Genomic DNA, 13,786 nt, shown 5'->3' with positions numbered 1-13,786 from the left:
GGAACAAAGTGCGCTGAAAGGTCGCCGGTATTTGAAGCGGGTTAAATATATTAAAGGTTACCTACTGGATTAGAGGTCTATGTTACTTTCATTATCTTGAAGGGACTTTTGAAGAAGATTTTGCTTAGGTTTATTCTGGGTGATCCAGACCGCTCTCAGTAGTTGACAGAAATGAGGTTAATATTCTTTGTTTGATTTTATTTTATTGAGTTAGGAAATTCGAATTTCGAATATGATCTGAAATAATGTGAAATTATAACAGCAACTAGCAAGGGTATTTTTAAATGATTTGACTTTACATACATAGGTAATATTTACCAGACATGGCGGGTTTAGGTATAAAACTATTTATTACTTATAAAGTACGTACAAGAAGACTTATCTAACAGCTTATCTCTGGAATCGATACTAATGCAGATAAAATTGACTTTGCTATTAAAAAATGACATAATCCATCTGGGATAATAATTTCAATAATAATAATAGTGTATAATAATAATAATTTTTGTAACAAATAGATATAATGATATCCTCACTGGGATCTCCCGTGCTGAGGATTTCATTTACATATTATGTATAATTTAATTATAAGAAAATTAATATTACATCAAAGTTACATATGAATTTAATTATGAACATATATCATGTGGTATATATATTTTTTTAAATAATTTTATTATAAGTAAGATAGTGTTATTTGGTAGAGTTCAGTTGATTCTGTTTTAGTTCTATATTGCTTTAATATTTTACAGTGACATCATTTACACACTAAATCATACGAAATTATAATGTCACTTCATTTTAAAACCTTTATATGCCCCTACATACATTAAATACACTGCCTATACATTAAATAGAATGTTTTTGAGTACATGGATAATGTGAGCGAATCTCTTCAAAAATGAATTTATGTTTGTTTGTCTGTTAACCTTGCCCGATCTATACCAACATTAAATTTGCATAGTAACTCTCTAGAACCCTCCTCTTGCCTATCCTACCCCGCTTATAAATACGTATTATATTTAATTCTATCATTTTATAAATAATCTCCCCATCCTTGGACACCTCCCCCCCCCCTGTGAGTCAATTTGCAAAAATTGTTTCTCTTCAGAGTCCGAGCGGTCCGCGTAAAGCAAACACTCAATTAATCGTTGGAGCATTATAAAGCATTCTTTGTTATATCCGGAACCTTAGGGGATGTTTGAGAGCAATTAGTAGGACATTCTGAATTATTCTCGATAATGCCGGATACGTATGTCATTATACAACATTATGAACAATTTATATTCAAAGTCAGACTATGGATAATGGATATACGGCGTTGAAAACGTGAGGGTAAGTATGAAAAACTAATGCACGCACATACGCCGAAAAAGCTGTTACAATAAAAAATACTCCCAGCAGGTAATTTTATAAGGATTTATTTTTGGGTTCTTTGGGTATTTATGCCGTGTTGTGCTACCTACTTATTTAGCCAACTTTTCGGACAGCATTACAGTGTCCGTCATCAGGGCAAATGTGTGAAGATTTTTTATTGTTTTTTAGATTCTTATTTGCCATGAAGAGGTAAACCATTTAAATCTACTGAATTTAGAGTCACTATTTTTTATACAAATAGAATGGTATATATATTTTACCTCACATGGGTGTTTTAATTTTATCTGGCTATTATAGGCTTAGAGGTCCTGTATTTGTATTGTTGTATTTTTACGGTGGGGAATTTTTTTCAACCTAAATTTTGGATTAGAGGCTCTAAAATCATCTATCTATATATATAGAAATATTCGTTTGTTGACATTTTGACACAGCGTTGCATTCGAATATGTGTGTGTTTTTATGTTCCTATATTATATAGATGTCACAAGACAACAGGAAAAACACGAAACATCGTAATCTATTGGACAAACATGCTTTTTTAAACAGTACCATCTGTTGGACGCAAAAGCCTCACGGGCTATGTTTTGTCTATCTGCACAGACTCAGCATCAGAATCAGCCATGGCAATGCTTGGCGGGTGCAGTTAGTAATAAATACAATTCTTTAATGGATTGTATCCAAAATTATATGGAAGATATTTAGGACAAATTTCTTTTTTTTATCAGTTCGTTTGATTGGTATTTTGGTATCAAATCCAAAATTAAGTTTTATATGAAAAAGGTCGCACGGTCGTTCCTCTTAGCCATAGTCCTATATAAATGGGCTTTAATTTTGAACAAAATTACTAACGGCCAGACAAAGAAGTGAGGGATGGGATGATAGATTTAAAAATATCAAAACGATTTTCTCTGTCACTCAAAATTTTTTCCAACTGTATAAAATGTAACGTTCTTCCGTTTACTCAACAAAGGTGTGATTTAGATGAATAAACGGAGTGATAGCTTCTCAGTGGTTAAATTTTCCCCACGTGTGCTGTCTCCACAAGAAGTATTGAACCAGGCTCAAGGCCGGCTTTACCACACCAAATTTAAACGGGCCTGTAAGAATCTAATTAGTATGAGCGAATAACAATAAATACCCAATAAGGAAAATCTTGGGAGATAAATAGTTGTTTGCCTTACTAAAAGAACGTTGTGTAAATATTACGTTGCGCGTTAGGTCAGAACAGTGAAAAACTTATTTCCGTGCGTTTGTTTGGAACGTTTGTTCGAACCAGGATTAAGGCCGGCTTTACCACACCAACGTTGAACGGGCATGTAAGAATCTAATTAGTAAGACGGAATAACAATCAATACCCAATAAACACAATCCTGGTAGATAAATTGATGCACGCTTTTAAAAATCTAAAAAGTAACGAAGTATTATATTTTTTTCACTCGAGTAGGAAAACGATATCGTTTATAATATATATGTTTCTTTTCTGAATTCTAATTTTCCAAAACGTAAACAATAATATTTCCCCTTCAATAGTTGCACAATTATTATTATATATTTTTAAATTAATTATTATTTTCATATGAACCATGTAATTTTAGTTAAGGGAATTGCAGAAACAATAGGCTCTGTCACATGTACACTTCAGGCCGCGCCGCGCAGAAAATAAAGTCCGAAAGTAACGTAATAGTTTACAGTATTGTACTGTATTGAATTTTGAGGGCACTTACAATAGGTTAGAAGGGACGAAAATAGACTTAATGAAATGAGACGCGAGGCGTTTTTCTGGTAAAACCATGACCGAAATACAAATGAGGAGATCCGACAAAACTAAGCTCAAAGATAATTTTAAGATATATTATGTTAACTTAGATTGTCTGGGCACGTACAGCATATGTACGAAGAAAGGAGAGTGAAGGTTGACTTCCAGGTGGACGGAGAAATACATTAAGGACGTCCCGTGAAAACATGGCACGGCCAAGTGAATCAAGTACTTGAAATAGTTTTACCATTGCCGGCCCAATCCCCGAAATTCCCAGAGGGAACAAAGGGCGCCCATCACACAGGGCAGCAGCCAACAACACAGGTTAGAGCGCCAGCCCGATCCAAAACCAACTCCCCAAGACCCCTCTCCCGACTCTCCTCCACGTCTCCTGGACCCCGTACATGTCCAGGCACTTATTGAACAAGCCACGGCGCTTCAGTTTACTATACAACATGCCACCAAAGAGCTGGCAAAAATTCAAGCCCTGATAAGAAATCACAATGTCTAGACAAAATGTTAATTTAATCAACCTACAGACGGCCTTTTGGAACGCCAATGGCTCAATCCTAGCTCACAAGGAGGAAATAATTGAATTCCTTCACGATTATAGTATTGAAGTATTCCTCATAAACGAGACCTGGCTCAAGCCTTCCAGGACATTCAGAATACCTAATTACATAACTTACCGTGACGACAGACTAGCCAACAGAGGAGGCGGAACCGCCATCTTGGTTAAAAATAATATTGACCACCGTCTAGCACATTCATTCTCTAGTAGTAACATTGAATCCACCTCGGTAATAATCAATACCTCTTCAGGACCACTTAAATTTATTTCTGTCTACTCACCCCCTACCCGAAAATTAATTCCAGCAGAATTAGACAATCTCTTGTCTGAAAATGTCCCCACTATAATAGCTGGGGACATGAACGCAAAGCACGGATCGTGGCACAGCCTAAAAAATAACACCAAAGGTAACGTACTCGCAAATTACGCGAGTACCCATCCTATCGTAGTCGATGCTCCAGATAGACCAACGATTCATCACCATAACAGTAATCCGGACGTGATTGACATCGTCATTCTTAAAAATACCAGCCATCTGCACTCCCTCCGAGTACTTAACGAACTTTCATCTGACCACGATCCAGTTCTCCTCTCTCTAACAGGAGGCTCTAACCCTCTGGTCCCCGTTAATCCTCTACCAACTAAAATTAAATGGAATAAACTTAACGAACTAATGAATAAAAACATAACAATTCCCACATCAATTCCCGACGAAGCCACTCTTAACGCTGCTACCTCCGTCTTAATTAAAACATTAAAATCGTGCATCAACGAGGCGTCCGTTGAGATTCCTACCGACACCACACGACATGGAATACCCGAAGAGATCAAAGATCTTATTAGGGAAAAAAATCTTGTTAGGAAAGAGTGGCAGAGATCTTGCAATCCAATAGTAAAGCATCATTTTAATAGACTTAACAGAGAAGTACGTGAGGCCCTCAGCAAATTCCGCAACGAGCGATGGCACGACTTCATTTCAACTCTCGAAGACGATAGAGCAGCGTACTGGAAGCTCTCTAAAGCACTCAGACGCCCAAAAACTAAAATCTCTCCGATTAAAGGCCCCAACGGATTAGTATACTCCGCTGCAGACAAGGCTGAAGCCTTCGCAGATAGCCTTCAAAGTCAATTCTCTCCCAATACAGACTACGACGACCCAGCCTTCGTAGCAAAGGTGGATTCAAAAGTAGAATCAATCTTAAGTTTAGATCCTGAAGACCCTCCAATCAGGTTCACAACTCCTAAGGAAATAAATAACATAATTAAAAAATTAAAGAAAAAAAAAGCAGCCGGTCCTGACGGCATCTCAAATAAAATCTTAAAATATCTGCCAAAGAAAGGCATCTGCGCTATAACAGCCATCTGCAACGCGTCGCTGAGATTACGTTGCTTTCCAAAGGATTTTAAAGAAGCTGACGTAATTTTAATTCCCAAACCAGGCAAGGACCCACTATTAACGGAGAATCATCGGCCTATTAGCCTCCTTCCTTGCCTAGGTAAAATCCTGGAAAAAGTTATACTATCAAGATTAAACTCATTCACTCAGGACAGTAAATTCTTGCCAGACTTCCAACATGGTTTCAGAGCAGGTCATTCCACCTCTCACCAACTCCTGCGTGTTGTGGAACACATCACGGAGGGATTTAATACTAGGAAAAAAACAGTAATCCTCTCACTCGACGTAAGTAAAGCCTTCGATAAAGTCTGGCACAACGGCCTTTTATATAAAATGAACGCTCTCGGGTATCCTTTGAGACTTACGCAATTGATAGCTAGCTACCTGAGAGATAGATGCTTTAAAGTCAAGTCAGAAAACGTCTTCTCCACAACCCGCCCCTTATCAGCTGGGGTCCCTCAAGGCAGTCAACTCTCTCCATCCTTGTATAACATCTACTCTAGTGACATTCCTAAACCCATTGACCATAACATTCAAATCACTCAATTTGCGGATGACACTAACATCATGTCTAGTTCAACAGTCGAGAGCATCGCCACAAAGCGTGTTCAGAGACAGGCCACTCTAACTGAAGAGTGGTGCAAAAAGTGGAGAATTTCAATAAACCCTACTAAAAGCGCCGCGACCGTTTTCTCAAAGAGACGGCCAAAACGGCCCCCTTTCATTAAACTGTTTGGGGAAAATGTTCCATGGGAAAAGTCAATTAAATACCTAGGTGTAACGCTTGACTCCAAGTTCACCTGGAAGAAACATATAACTAGTAAAATAACAGCAGCAAATAAATGTCTAGCATCACTTTATCCAATGATGGGAAAGAAAAGTCGTTTATCAACGGATAATAAATTACTTCTTTATAAAACAACAATAAGACCAGGTTTCACTTACGGATGCCCCATTTGGGGGCACGCCGCTCCAAGTCTAATACAAAAGATTCAACTATTTCAAAATAAAGCCATTAAACTTGCTTTAAATGCACCCAAATGGATTAGAATTTCTTCTATCCATAAAGACACCAACATTCCGTTGATAAAAGACTTAATTGTTTCCCAAGCAACCAAATTTTATGCCGGCCTTTCCAGCCACACTAATCCAACAATAAATTCACTTTCGAAATATAGCGAAAACGATAAATTTAAATTTAAAAAACCCAAGATTAGATTCCGGAAGGAATAATAACCTGCCTACAGCCGCAGTATAGTTTTTAAGCTCTTTTTCACACCACTATAATAATAAAAATAACAGTAAAGTATCTAAAGATAATCAATTTATAATTATGTTAGAGTCAGTAAACTCATGTTTAGGAACTCTGTAAAATAAAGTAAATCAAAAGTCAAAAGTCCATTGCCGGCTATGCGATACCTTGATTTTGGTGTATGGTGCTCAATCAACTTCGTAAAATCTGTGTATAAGGGAAATCATGCAATTCACATCGATTATACAAATATCACATGAAATCATCACCTATAATTATATACTAGATATCACTGTAATCGGTGTGTGCAAATGATTACAGTTGTGAATCCCTCATTTTTCGAAATTTTGGATGATTGTTACTCTGTTTATTTGCTTGTGTAAATAATATACATACTAATTGTTCACTTATTGTACGCCTTCCTTTATCGCACTACTATAGAAAGGAGATTGTGCTGTACAGAGAAATTGTATTGCATTCAATTGAGAAGTTCGTCTGATCTCTGTTGTTACCTATTTATCAACCAAATTTAATATTTTGTTAAAAAAGAAAATCAAAAAATATTCTTTGAAAGTTTAGACCTCCGAACAAAATCTTTTATTTAAAAAAAATTGGGTGGATGGAAAGAATACGATGAGTTGACACATTTATCGTTTGTTTGTCAGGTAGAGATACAAGCTCGTGTAAATAATTTAAGCAGAGATATTTAAAAAAAATTATATCAGTAATGGGAAATTTGATATATCGGTTTAGAAGTCTCAATATTCCTTGCTTTGCAGTAAGACAAGAGGCCGATGCTAGTGAAGCTATGTCACTTCTGATTGGAAAAAGAGGAAGGGAATGGACAGCAGAGGAAGAGTATTTCAAGCTATGTTTCGGTTCTAAACTAATACCATGGTGATACTCATAGAATATTTGACCCCGGAACGAAGTGCAAATGAATTTATATTTCATTGAAGAAGAAGTTAATACTAATAAATCTAAACGAAATATGAAACAGAACAAGACGCATAAAAATAAAAAGACCCCGTCTCAAGTGAGAATCGATCCCAGGATCTCTGTCTTGCCGGGACAACATCTTGAACCACTCGTTCAATGGGACCTAATTATTATACGTCACTTTTGTACAGTTTATATTTTATGTTATGTAAACACCACTTCTTAATAAAAAAATAATAATTGCTATACCTTTATTCTGACAAAGAAACCGTTGGCTTTGAAACATGCAAATCTTTTTTGATTAAATAATGGTGTTTTAAGATTTTGCAATTATTGAAGATTGTTGATTTTTTTTTACACCCCAAGCGGGGATTTAAAAAGTGACATCTAAAACACTGAAGTAGAAATAATACAATTATTGAATATAGGGAAAATACGGTTTTGATTCCCTTGGAAATCATAGTATTTTTTAAATAAACGTTCTAAGCCAACGGTTAACATACCCCCTATCTATATCAATAGCCAAGATGGTTATTATTGTGATGTAGGTTCACAAGAGTCCCAAAAAACTTTTAAAAACGAACGAAAAAGTTTCAAACAGTCATTAAATTAGTTGATTGAATCAAGCATTAAATAATTTATTAAACAACAAATACATTTCAAATGCTTTGTCTAATAAATATTTATGAATTTGTGTTAAGGAAGCACGATAACTGATAAGCCCGATACAGAAATAGCCTCCCCACCCCGATCCCGGGAAAAGATTGATTTCATTCTACAAATGTAATCAAATACGAACCGACGCGCGACGTTATAATTGAATATGAAGGCTTATGAAAGGTATTCACTGAAGGTATCGCATACAATGATCCCGTCAACTACCTTTAACAGGCCGCAGCGAAGTACGTAACCCACTAACAGATTTTGAAATCGTTAATATGTTTGTATATCAAATTTCGGTATAATATAAAGAATATTGGTATATCTTTCTATATTACATAAAAAATATATTAGATAGAAATAAATTGTACGCACCGAATATGAGCTCGATAGTAGAATTCTCAAAATCTTGAAGGATTGATCAAAATTCTGTAATTTTATATATCACGTAGTGTTAACCTAGTGATGAAATTGGGTAAACTACATTTTACAAATAATTACATTTGATTATACTAATGATTTAATGATTAAGTAATGACATACCCTGTCCCCCGTCTACATTTTATAAATAATTACATTTGATTATACTAATGATTTAATGATTAAGTAATGACATACCCTATCCCCCGTCTACAGGCGGCCCACAGACAGCGTTGCACGGTTTTTTATTATCAATATAAAGTTTTTTCTGTCTCACTGGGATATACCTGTGTCGAGACAGAAGTATTGGATACATAAATTAGTGTTTACATATTAGTTGATACATATAACATTTAATTACATTAAATGACAATGTGAAAATGATAAAAAATAATAATAATAAATGATAAATAAGTTAATCAGCATCTAGTTGGAGTACATACTTATGAAGGGGTTTTTATAAAATTTTTGATCTTGGATTTGTCTTGGCTGATGATCCAAGACTTGATGTCTGTTTTATATTTTAAAAAAATTGTTCAGTCTTACGGCTAGTGGGAGAACATTATATAGCCTTGTTGCAAAATATCTAAAATTTCTCTGGCCAAAAGTTGTTTTAGCGAAAGGGGTTTGTAAGACATTATGTCCTTTGGTTCTAGTATCACGAGCAGTTTGGACATTGTCAAAAGTAGTTTTGTGTTTGAAGAGGTATGCTAGTATGTTTTTGGCATAAAGTTGCCTAATATCCATAACTAAGCTTAATAACTGTTAAACTGATAACTGTTTAACTCATAACTGTTTTTATGTTTATCTTTTCTGTTGCATGTTTGTATAGAAAGAATAGTGGTGTAGTGGTCGGTAAGTGTAGATTCATATACAATAGATATTACTGGGTAGTTGGATTTGACCATGATGTGGTCAATGCATGAGATGGAGTCTAATGTAGCACGTGTGGGAGTGTTTATGGTGCTTTGGAATCCATGGTATGTGAGCGTATTTAGGTATTCTTGGCACTGAGAATGTTCATTTGTGGGCAGAATATTTATGTTGAGGTCACCAGCAATAATAAAATTTTTAATAGTACATAATTCAGTTAAATAGTTATTAATCGATTCTAGGAATGGTGAAATAATATAAGAGGACGGAGAACGGTATATTGCTAAGATACACGTGTCATTATTGAGAGTTATTTGCAAACAGTTTGCACCGCTGACTTGGATTTCATTGACAGATATACCAATCAGGTCAGTTCTGGTATGGACAACAACTCCATCATTTTGTTTAGTATGTATTGAAGTGCTGTAGTGATGCAGAAAAAGATGCTGAAAAATTTTAGGAAAATATTTTTTGGTATCCAGCATTCAGTAAGAATAATAATATGAAAAGAGGTTCCAATATTATCAAGTTGTTACAAAAATTCGTCAAAATTCTTGGAAATTGATCTAATATTTTGCTGTAAGATTTGAAAAGAGGATGAGTGTGTTTGTAGTACATTTTTACAGAATTTAGGATTTGACGTCCTATAACTGGTAATACAGTCCATTTTTAAGAATTATAGGACGACAAATCCTAAATTCTGTAAAAATGTACTACAAACACACTCATCCTCTCTTCAAATCCTACAGCAAAATATTAGATCAATCTTTTTCTGTAAGATTTGAAGAGAGGATGACGTCCTATAATTGGTAATACAGTCCATTTTTAATAAGGGTTTTATTAAAAATAGACTGTATTACCAATTATAGGACGAATTTAGGATTTGACGTCCTATAATTGGCAATACAGTCCATTTTTATAATATCCATTACAATAAGGGTTTTTATTGGCTTTAAACCACGCCATTTGTTTGCTTTCCATAGTGATTCCTTATAATAAGGCGTAAGCACTTCACTGAAATAAATGGGTGATTTTGCGTTTAGTACTTTGGCTGCATTTTTGAAAGATAAGACCATATCTCTCGTTTTCTGGCTGCAGAAATTTACTTGCAGTATATCGGGGGCGTTTCACACTTTTCTTCTCAGACAGCTTTGGCTTCGCTCAATATAAGCTGCTATACATATCCATAATAGCAGGCCATGCGAACGCTACGCACGGCTGCGTGGGTATGTGCCGTCAGAGGTACACGCATGGGCTGCAGCGGATGTGTCGGCTGAGCGAAACTTGCGGGGCCCACGGCGGCCACGCCGGTTACGGCAGGCACGTTTCTCCCGCCGCACACCGCCTTGACTGCTTGAAACTGGGCTTTTTCGTGGCACAGCTCAGCAAGCAATGTGTGACCACATCGCTGTATCAAGCCACGAAGCTTTCGTGTCAATCATGTCCGTGGACCGCTTTAGACACAAACGAATGGTGCATAACAATAACTCCGTCAAGACTCCGCGAAGCGTGCGACACATGACCTAGACGAGTGCGAGCAAGCATCAAGAAATAGTTTAAAATTAATGCAAAGACCCGAAATAATATTACGGTTACAACTGCATTCGTTTGCCCCATTGATTTCAATTTATTTTTAGACTTTAACTACTGCCTTGAACGCTAGAAGCGCCATCTGTGGACTATTGAGTTATTGACATATTGGTGAGTAGCAGTTTGGAGCTTTTTTCCGGCCTAGAGGAGGTTATTTTTAATATCTAGTTCCAACTATACGCCAGGAATTCCCAGGGCCGGCTCTCAGCCAAACGGGCCTGGCTTGGTAAGATTTTGGCGTTTTTTTCCTTGTCAAAACTAGACGCCTAGGTAGGTGATCACTGTAGTCAATAATTTGATGATTTGTATTTTTTTAATTATTTATATGAAAATTAATCTCAAGGGCAATGTGTTAGGACTGTTAGGTATTATTAGCGCATTGGCAATTCGGCGACCCGAGCGGACTGCTCCAATTGCGCCCACATAGGTCCGGCCCTGGGTATAATCTAATTGTTTTTATCTTCTCTTTTCCTTTCTCCATTCGTATTTTAAGCCTCACATCATTTTTAAAGTCAATCCAAAGAAGCTCTTATGCCTCGAAACAAACGGCTATCCCATCGAAACCTTGGTTTCAACAATCCCCCCAGTTTTCCAAAAAAGTAATTTCCTAACTTGTTCGAATGAGAACTGGACATTACTCTGTTCCTTCTCGCCGTTTTAAAATTCACGTGCTTGACTGGGGATTGGTTGTACAGTCTGTATTGTACAGTAGGAACTTTAGATAACGTATTTTTTGTTCCTCTCTAAAAAAATATGTCAGGGAGTAAAACGGATATCCAGAACTACAGACCAGTAGGAATACAGTCAAAACTTAAAGAAATATTTGAAACAATAATTTGCTAAATGCTAAGCAAACAAATTAACCACTTTCTTTGGGGAAATGTACATGGATTTTTAGCAATGAAGTCCACCGTCTCTAATTTTATTGAACTCTCGTAGAGTGGCAGAAGGATTAAATGCGAAACCGTTGTGATCTGCACTGACTTCACAAAGGCGTTCGAGCGAGTTGATCATGACTTATTGTTACGCAGATTATATATAATAGGTTTCGACAAGCCTCTACATTTTTTTGCCACGTACCTAAGGCGGTATGTATGCATGCATCGATGGATCTGGGGAATTCTCTGCATTATCTGGATTACCACAGGGGTCTAACATTGGGCTTTTTTATATTTATAATTTTAATTGATGACATTCAAGAATCTTAAAATATGCTACTTTCCTGCTTTTTGCTGACGATCGCAAATTACTTATGTGGATTTGTGACGGGCAAGATTGCGTCAATTTACAAATCGATTCAGATTCAATTTCATTATGGGCTGATGGAAATATATATTTTTAAATACAAAAAGTGACATACACATTATACACATTCGAAAAACCCCATCAAATTTGATTATTGTATTAAAAAGATGTATTGTTACCAGTAAAATCCACCAAGCACCTAGGGGTAGTCTTTGATACCAAACTTATGTTTTAAGACCATATATTGCAGTTGACATTATCACGCTACAATTTTCAAGGGTTTGGAATAAGATATTCCAAACAGTTATCTAATCCCGATCCCAATGATGGCTACGTATAATTGCATTATAATTTATTTATTTATTTATTCAAACGCCATATAATGGCTTTTACAATACAGTGATAATCGAATTATAAGCGTACAGTGGTAAACAAGATAATAATAGCAATAAATTAAATAACAATTATGTGCAAACAAAAACACTATTGCAAGTGATGCAGTTATTAATATAAGCGCAGTAAGACAATGCATAATTCAAAAGAAATATATACCAGTGTAAAAATAGTTGAAATATGAAAAAGTCGAAATATGATGTGTTTGTGATAATAGTAGTGAGTTTATTGTTATCTATTAATATATATGTTAATTAGAACAGATCAAAACAAGTTCCGTAGATACTTGTATATGAGAATGCTCGGAGATGGAGAGTACCCGCAATTCATACATCACGAAGATTTGCTCGCTGAAACGCGCTACCGAAGTCTACAGTCGAGGAGGAGCAGGGCCTTTGCAGTAACGGCGTAATAAAATTATTAATAATTTAATAGATAGCCATACCTCCTGGAATACTATAAGTTGTTCGTGCCGAACAACTACAGCCAGGGACGGCACGTCCAGAACGGACACAGTTGCTCGGCATAGCTGACACTAGGTATGGGGCTGTTAAATAACGTTTCCAAGACTGTTTACATATTTAACAGTAGCCTTGAAGAATTCAAAATTATAAATGCCACACACATCCACACGTATCGTTTATAAATCTTTTCTTATTTTTAAAATAATGTATCTATATGCAGTGTATGTTTCATCTTTATTGTAAATGAACACAGCCTGTTATGCGCAAAAAAGCCTCATATAAAATTGCCCCCTTCCCCTCTCCGTTCAACATTTCATCTCTTCCAAGTCTAAACTCGAATCCAATATTCTATATATTTATGAAATTTTCTCATTTAAATAATATGAACATATATAAATTAGTCTCCCCCCTCACCACAATTTTAAACGATGGCCTAGAAGGTCGAATAATTAAAAATAAAATATTTTTCATTTGGGAAGATAGTGTAATCCTTCTGGCTCCGGCCCAATTCATTCATTAGAAAATTATTTTTTTTCATTCAGTAAATCTCAGTAGTCTGCGTAAGTCATTTTACGAATATATTATTTATTTGCATGAAAACGGAAAACCAACTTGTTTCATAATAGAATGGCGATTCATTCATTCGTTTGTCAGTAATTAAAAAAAAATAGTTCACGGTCCTAGAAAGTTACAAAATTATGGTGATTTATTCACATTATTCGTTATGGATCAAACCACTTGATACGAATTACTAAATGGAATACGTAATTATAATTCGTTCACTTTATGTTTGGATGTTGACCGGATTCCGGTACTTCTTCCCCTAGAGCCGACAGAGGGCTAAGAAATG

General features: G+C 35.8%; 1 protein-coding gene across 3 annotated transcripts in view; it reads right to left on the bottom strand.

Annotated features, from left to right (window-relative positions):
- LOC149427040 (uncharacterized) overlaps window positions 1-13,786 on the bottom strand; it is a 66,907-nt gene that overhangs the window by 51,972 nt on the left and 1,149 nt on the right. The gene's annotated exons all lie outside the window — the stretch shown is intronic.

Source organism: Hesperophylax consimilis, chromosome 1, assembly GCF_061612785.1.
Source record: "Hesperophylax consimilis isolate HC1 chromosome 1, BYU_Hcon_1.0, whole genome shotgun sequence".
In the NCBI taxonomy this organism is placed as follows: domain Eukaryota; kingdom Metazoa; phylum Arthropoda; class Insecta; order Trichoptera; family Limnephilidae; genus Hesperophylax; species Hesperophylax consimilis.
Note: the sequence above shows the minus strand (reverse complement) of the source record. Positions and strands in the feature narration are given on the sequence as shown.